This window comes from Lutra lutra, chromosome 10 (genome assembly GCF_902655055.1).
Source record: "Lutra lutra chromosome 10, mLutLut1.2, whole genome shotgun sequence".
NCBI lineage: Eukaryota > Metazoa > Chordata > Mammalia > Carnivora > Mustelidae > Lutra > Lutra lutra.
Window position 1 is genome coordinate 59558556 of NC_062287.1, and position 8182 is coordinate 59566737.

The 8182-nt window shown below is 38.5% G+C and overlaps 1 pseudogene; it reads left to right on the top strand.

Moving 5' to 3' along the window:
* Positions 1-6570: 6570 nt before the first annotated feature.
* On the top strand, positions 6571-7511 carry LOC125078975 (olfactory receptor 52J3-like; annotated as a pseudogene).
* The last annotated feature ends 671 nt before the right edge of the window (positions 7512-8182 follow it).

Below are 8182 nucleotides of genomic sequence, written 5' to 3' on the forward strand. Positions count from 1 at the left end.
AGGCTTCCTGCCAAGCAGAGAGCCCAATGTGGGGCTCGATTCCAGGACCCTGGGATCATGACCTGAGCTGAAGGCAGAGGCTTTAACCCACTGAGCCATCCAGGTGCCCCAAGCTTTTTTTTTTTTTTTTTTTTAACTGTTTTTTTCTCCACCTCTGTTAGGTGTAGTGTTACCTTGTGTATTTGGAAATTTTTTTTTTAATTTTTTGAGAGAGGCTTGCATTATTATGTACTTCCTTCTTAGGACAGCCTTTGCTGTATCCCAGAGGTTTTGAACTGATTTGTTTTCATTATCATTAGTTTCCATGAATTTTTAAAATTCTTCTTAGGAATAAACCTAACCAAAAGGTAAAGGGTCTATACGTGAGAAACTATGGAACACTTATGAAAGATGTTGAGGAAGACACAAAGTGATGGAAAAATATTCTATGCTCATGGATTGGAAGAATAAGCATTGTTAAAATGTCTATGCTGGCCAAGCAATCCACACATTCCATGCCATCCCCATCAAAATACCATTGGCAACTTCAGTCTCTCTCTTCAGAAAAAAAAATTGTTAATTCCATCATATTCCTCCCTGTGTATTTATATACATGTATCGACGTGAATTATTTTGATATAGTTCTAAATTTCTTTTCTGAATTCAGGCTGTACTGTGCTGGTACTGGAAATAAGGGTGAGTAGAGCTGATTTGGGTGGGAAAAAGCTTTCTCATCTCTGACCTGTATTTTTTAAAATGTCAGACAAGAGCTATTAGATGTCATTTTCCTGAAAACTTATTACTCTTTCATATCCCCCAAACATAAAAATAAGTGGCCACTGTTTCTACTTTAACTGATGAAGTTTGCTTTTAAGAATTTAGTAGCTGATCTAAATTTTGTATAGAGAGGAACTTGCTTTAATCTCTGCGGCGGTGGACTGGTGTGACCTGCAGAGGGTAAGCAGGTGTGGCTTGTGTGTGCTAGGGTAGACGTCAGTGGCCTTCGGCTGGATCTTGTGAAGAGTGGTGGCTAGGGTAGAGTGAATAGCTGTGTGCCTCTGGCTTTGGAACCCACCTCTCCGACCATCTGAAGTGCTTATTGGGCATTGCAATTCTGTTAATGTTGTGCTAAGATAAATGTGAAGTCTGAGTAAGATTGGTCTTAGGGATAAAAAAGGTATGTATAATATAAAATTTAGGCCCCAGGACCTGGCATTTCACTCGGTTTAGGAATTTCATGAGAACCAAATCTCCAAATACCAGATCTCCTTTCGAGGCCACAGACAATCAGGCCGTGAGACAATCGTCACCTTCGGTGCCCGCCGTACCGCTGTTTAGAGAATTACTGTTTCGCTCCTGGAGCAGGAAGAGAAGATCCATGTTTCTTCAAGATACTGGTGGTCCTCTTCTTATATATTTTTTTATTTTTGTGATTTGGGTGGATAAGTTAAGTTCAGAGTCACCTGTGACTCTAAAAGAAATAGCACGAAAGGCAAAAACTATCAGTGAAAAGCAGCTGTTTGCATTTTCCACACACCATGGCCTTCTTCCCGTGCCTGTTAGCTCCTTCTAGGCACACGCCCCTAGACCTAAGCTCTCCTGGCATTTCCAGAACCAGTTGGATTTTAAGGATTTTTAACAAGTTCTTTATGTTTGAATCTTTTTGTAGAGCTCTCTGTGAAACCTTACCTAATTCTTGATTTTGCGTCCTCACCAAGTCTTATTACTATAATTGCCACCTCATATTGGGTTTTCTCTTGACTGGTTGTTCACATCCTGGCAGGGGGCAGCCCTTGTCCATGTGAATGTGGGTGATGCTGCAGAGCGTGATGGGGGGCGGTGGGGGCCACAGGGGCTCATGGCTGACCTCGACGCGATGGTCTCTGCAGGGGAAGGGGGAACACTTCTCAGTTACTACACAGCAAAATAGGGATTTTCTTTTGTAATCTGCCTTTCAGGGGGAAACGTGTTTCATGAAGCACTTGTTTTGCAGTTCATGTTTTTACCTTAGAAACGAACTTGAAGGGAAATGTTTATTTGACTTTTCTTTTTTAAAATTATTATTTGGTTGACTTTCATCTTTCTGTTGAAAGTTACTATTAAAGCAGCAGTGATGGGTGCTATTCCCGGTTCTGCAGTGGTTTACTCTGTCTACTAAGTGGTTTACTTTCAAACCTCATTACACATAACCTGACTAAAAGCGTTACGTCACACACTAAAAGGTATTTTACTATTTTCCATTAACACTGTTGTATGAACAATGTTTTATGAAATGTTAAGTTGTCCTTTTGTCCTATATATTGAAATAGCTGTTATGTAATTGCTTTATTGGCAAGTCTTGGGATTTCTTTTTTTCCTTCAGAAAACCCTCAAGACTATGTGTAAATCTTCCACATTCTTCTGAATATTATAATGCTGTGGCTATTTCTACAGAAAGATTCCTTGCAAGTGTGTGTCTTGAAAATAACCTCTCATGTTTGTGTGTTTACGTGGGTTCTAAGAGACACGATAAGCTCTGGAAGCTTCATGATGTACCTCCACATGACTGTGTATCTGGGTTCCATGGGCAGGTGGTATGGAACCCTGCTCTTAGATGGGGTGGCTGAAAGATAATGTTCCCTGAACCCCACTTGCTGTTTGTGTACCATATCTGTCCGCAGAGAGGTGGTATCTTGTACAACACTGCATTTCTTGTGGTTGTGCTGTTACTGGTATAAAGTCAAGTGCCTTCAATGCTAAAGGCTCAGAAATTTTTCCTAAACTGATTTCATGTCCTATGCAAGTGTTTTCTACAACCTGCATAACCAGTACTTTGTAAAACTTGTTTATGCTTCAATTGTACATAGTGTTTTTTAAAGAAATATATAGTATTTTTATTTAGGTGCCTCCAAACTTGAATTCGTCTGTGTGAAGCATTGTAAAATGATACATTTCTCTTTTGAGTATCATTATGGTTGTACAAAGGTTTCCACTGGTTCTATTTTTCTACTGTTACTGATAAGCATGTAGCACTGACTTTATCCTACATATAGTTGGCATTTCCAATAAATGGCTTGTATAGAAAAAAAAATATCACTGACATTTTTACAGAACTGAACAAACAATCCTAAAATTTGTATGGGATCAAAAAGGATTCCAAATCACCAAGGGAATGTTGAAAAATAAAACCAAAGCTGGGGGTATGATGCCTGACTTCAAGCTATATTGCAAGACTGTGATCATCAAGACAGCATGGTACTGGCACAAAAACAAACAGATCAATGGAACAGAATAGAGAACCCAGATATGGAACCTCAACTCTGTGGTCAACTAATCTTCGACAAAGCAGTAAAGAATATCCAATAGAAAAAAGACAGTCTTTTCAATAAATGATGCTGAGAAAATTGGACAGCCACATGCAGAAGAATGAAACAACCATTCTCTTACACCATACACAAAGATCAACTCAAAATAGATGAAAGACCTGAATGTGAGACAGGAATCCATCAAAATCCTAGGTGAGAACACAGGCAGTAACCTCTTTGACCTTGGCCACAGTAACTTCTTGCAAGACACGTCTCTAAAGGCAAGAGAAACAAAAGCAAAAATGAACTTTTGGGACTTCATTAGGATAAAAAGCTTCTGCACAGCAAAGCAAAAGTGTTGCAGAAAGGGAGGTGGTGAGGGAATTGGGTAACAGGTAATGGGCATTGATGAGGGTATGTGATGTGAGGAGCACTGAGTGTTATACAGAACTAATGATTTATTGAACACTACATCAAAAACTAATGATGTACTATATGTTATTTAATTAAATTTAAATAAAGAAGAAAGCCAGTAAGACTAACAGTACATAGAAAAGAAACAAGAAATTTTGTCTTATTTGTTAGCTATGATATATTAATAAATTATTGAGATTCCTAAGACACTGGTATGGGGAGGGGAGATACATGTATTGGTCATTAATGTTCTAAATCTGCACTGTTATAATATCTAATAAAAAACGATGCAAAATTTACACAGTAAGAGATTCTGTTCACTTCATATTTCATATGAGTATGTTTGGTAGCATTTGTTTTGCCCCTCTGATTCTTATTGACAAGATATAGGTGGGGAAAGTGGGTGTATGTCTGCAATCTATTAGTCTCTTTATATCAGGTGCAGAGAATGGGATCTTTCTCAGGAGACTCTTGGGCATTAGTTCTGGTTCATGCAGGGAATTTGAGTTGGCTTTGTTTTCAGACAGGCCCCCAAGGACCCTAAATATGGGTAGTATAAAACCTTATTCCCTTTAGTAGATATACTGGAGCTCTCTAGCCCTATTCCTGCTAGAGGTGAGTTTCCTATTAAATGTGTGATGGAGATGAATAGTGACCAGAGACTCTTGTCTAAAAGTTAAGGAACAGACTACAGCTGAATTTATTAAGCTAATATATTTTATCTCACTACTGTAGAAAGATCTTCTGACTGAAAGAAGTCTTACTGTATTACACTGAGACAATTTAAATTTTTAAATTTATAAAGTCCCTATAGAAGGAACTTAAAGTTGTGGTACAAATTATCTCAATTCTCAGTGATAATTGTGTATTAGGGCATGGTCTTCCAAAATACTAATTTAAAAATAGGCTCTTCAAGGGCCCAGAGTAAGTGCAGATTTATAAAATTGATTATAAAGAGGCAAGCAGAGACATAAGCAGCCTGCAGATGAACATTATGTACAGTCTGGCAGGACTTACCTAGTTGGAGAATCTCTGTTTTTTAAATGTTATTAATAAAATATTTCTCCAAATTTGGACGTTTCTCTGTCACTTTTCTCAAGAGTAAATTAGAGTTGAGATGACCTTCTTTCCTACTTTCATTCCTATCTTCTTTCCCTTATGATTCCTTATGTTTTTCTTTCTTGTCTTCTTTTTTTTCACTTTTCCTCCCCTCTTTTCCTATCTTTTTTATACTTTCCTTTTTTTTTCTATAGTGATATCTTATCTCTGCTTTTTTTTTTTCTATAAGGAGAAAGAAAGAAGGAAAGATAGAAAAAAGGAGGAAGGAAGGATGGAAAGATGGAGAAAAGGAGAAACAGAGAGGGATCATAACTACAGTGTGGTAAATCAGGAACATGTATTTCTTTTTTTTTTTTAAAAGATTTTATTTATTTATTTGAGAGAGAGACAGTGAGAGAGAGCATGAGCGAGGAGAAGGTCAGAGGGAGAAGCAGACTCCCCATGGAGCTGGGAGCCCGATGTGGGACTCAATCCCGGGACCCAGGGATCATGACCTGAGCCGAAGGCAGTCGTCCAACCAACTGAGCCACCCAGGCGTCCCAGGAACATGTATTTCTTAAGCCTGATGTTGACCACCATGATTATAATTGGAAACAAATGTTTACTTCTCTCAAAGCTTCTTCTTTCAATATAGATTTTCACTATTCTTCCCCCAAATCTCCCCCCTCCCCACATACACTACAAGGATGGGTAGAATTGCTGGATATATGGGGACATTTTTGAGAATTTGGCAACCAACAGAAATCTTGGGATTCTTTATTAATTCCAATCAGAATGTTATTACAAAGAGATGTGTTTCTCTCCTGGAGGTAATTTCTAGCTGCAGAATTTTACTATCTTTGTGTGTCTCTTTTCATATCTGATGCACAGTACAGTGTACGGTGTGTCTATCCATCTTTGTGCAACTCTTATTATATCTGAGATTCAGCACAGCACATCTGTGGGGGCATCTGAGTACATATGGAGAGATGCAGTCATCAAAATGACCAGATTATTTTGGATCTGGTTTTCTAAATATGTAACAATGTATACTGAATACTGAACAAAACAGTTAATGAAATCTTGTTGTATTTACTATCATTCTATAGCTTTAGGTACACTTATATTCCTTTTATATTGTCATATTCTGTGTGCAGTTGTCTGTACTGTTGCTTGGTGATTTTGTGTTAATGTGTTTAGGTAAAGTGAACTTTGTCTTCAAAGAAGATTGATATTTCAGGATAAATATAAGCCATTTTATGTTTTTAAAATTCATTTCAGGTTTTATTTGGGGTTTAAGCAAAGGAATATAAGATATTATTGTCCAAAACTTGAAAGGGAGGGAGACCTTTTATGAAGTTAATGTTCCTTCCATTTGAAGAGTGCTAAGTCTGTTGCCGCGTATTACTTTGAACTCATTTTAGCATTGGTTATTCTTTTCTTTTCCTTTTCCTTATCCATCTTTCTTTCTTGTCTGTCTTTCTTTCTTTTTTTTCTTTCTTTCTTTCTTTCTTTCTTTCTTTCTTTCTTTCTTTCTTTCTTTCTTTCTTTCTTTCTTTCTTTCTTTTCTTTCATCATAGAGAGAGAAAGAAGAGAAAGGGCAGAGAGAGGAGAGAGATGCTTAAGCAGGCTCATGCCCAGTCAGAGCCTGATGTGGGCTCAGTCTCACAACTGTGAGATCATGACCTAAACTAAAATCAAGAGTTGGACACTTAAATGTTTGAGCCACCCAGGCCCCCCAGCATTAGCTTTTATAATAAGAAAACTACAGACAAAAATTAAGCCTACTAGAAAGTTTTGAAATATGTTCTTGTGTTTCTTTCTAGACTAGTCAACTACTTCTCATCTCATCCGTGGCAAGATGTTCCACACAAACACTTCCACTTTTCACCCAGATACCTTCTTTCTTACAGGCATCCCAGGACTTGAGAGTTCCCATGGCTGGATCTCCCTGCCTTTTTGCTCCATTTACTTAATGGCTTTGTTGGGCAATGCTATGATTTTGCTGATCATCTGGTCTGACCGTACTCTGAGGGATCCTATGTTCTACTTTCTAGCCATCTTATCAGCCATAGATCTGGCCCTCTCCACAACCTCAGTGCCCAGAATGCTGGGTATCTTCTGGTTTGATGCACATGAAATTGGTTTTGGAGCCTGTGTGGCTCAGATGTTTCTGATACACACCTTCACAGGAATGGAGTCCCCTGTTCTGTTGGCTATGGCTTTTGACCACTATGTGGCTATCTGCGTGCCACTCCACTACACAACCACCCTGACACCCGAGTGCTAGCAGGCATTGGTGTGGGTATTATAATGCGCCCTGTCTTGCTTATGTTGCCCATTCTTTACCTAACCCATCGTCTGCCCTTCTGTGAGACTCAAATTATTGCTCACTCCTACTGTGAACACATGGGCATTGCCAAGTTGGCCTGTGCCAGCATTCGAATTAATGCTATTTATGGGCTTTTTGTGGCTTCTTTTCTTATTTTAGATGTGGCATTGGTTGGGGTCTCTTATGCCTACATCCTTCGTGCATTTTTCTGCCTCCCATCTCGAGATGCCCGTCACAAAGCTCTGAGTACATGTAGATCACATGTTGGGGTCATGTGTGTTTTCTATACTCCTTCTCTCTTCTCCTTCCTCACCCACCGATTTGGCAAAAAAATTCCCCGTTATGTCCACATCCTAGTTGCCAATCTCTATGTGGTTGTCCCACCTGCCCTCAATCCTATCATCTATGGTGTGAGGACAAAGCAAATTCGTGAGTGTGTGATCCGCGTTTTCACCTCAACATAAAATCCCTTGTTTCCTTAGCTCTTGAATGTGTGGACAGAACTGAAAGAAGTTGATTTTGACCCAACTCTAGGTGGATTGTCTTTTAAATGCTCCTCATATTAAGAGATCCTATAACTCCTAAAGGAACAAACTTTGGAGAATGCTTTCTGTTCTTAAATCTCAATGTTTCCTCTCTCTGTTGGTGTGGAGTGCTTATTTTTATGAATATTGGGTTTCCTTACAGTAGGGGGAAAATCCCACGAGAGCCTTTTCCTTTTAAGTATGGAGATTTAGTGAAACTCCATCTCTCTATGTTTGAAAATAGGTTAGTATTCCAGTTGGCACACTTAGTTTATGTCAATTGCCTTGTTTTCTCTGATACAAAGAACTAAATTTGAATGTAAAATAAAAAAGGTGTTCATAGATTTCTGTGAAAAGCTTAGATATATCTGATTTCACTGGGAACAATCCTGTGGTATTTAGTGCAGTTTTTTGTTTTTTTAAATGTCTCCAGTTTTTGCCTTTCATTTTAGCATCTTTTTACTTATTCTTCATAAAACCCTGTAGGCACTATGTACCGTCACTGTGCCAGCACCACCCTTTCTGGAGAAGCATGAGGCAAACGTACCTGAAACAAGTACATGAAAACTTGTGTTAAAGAATGAAAATCTTGTTTTTAAGAGAAGCTTGAA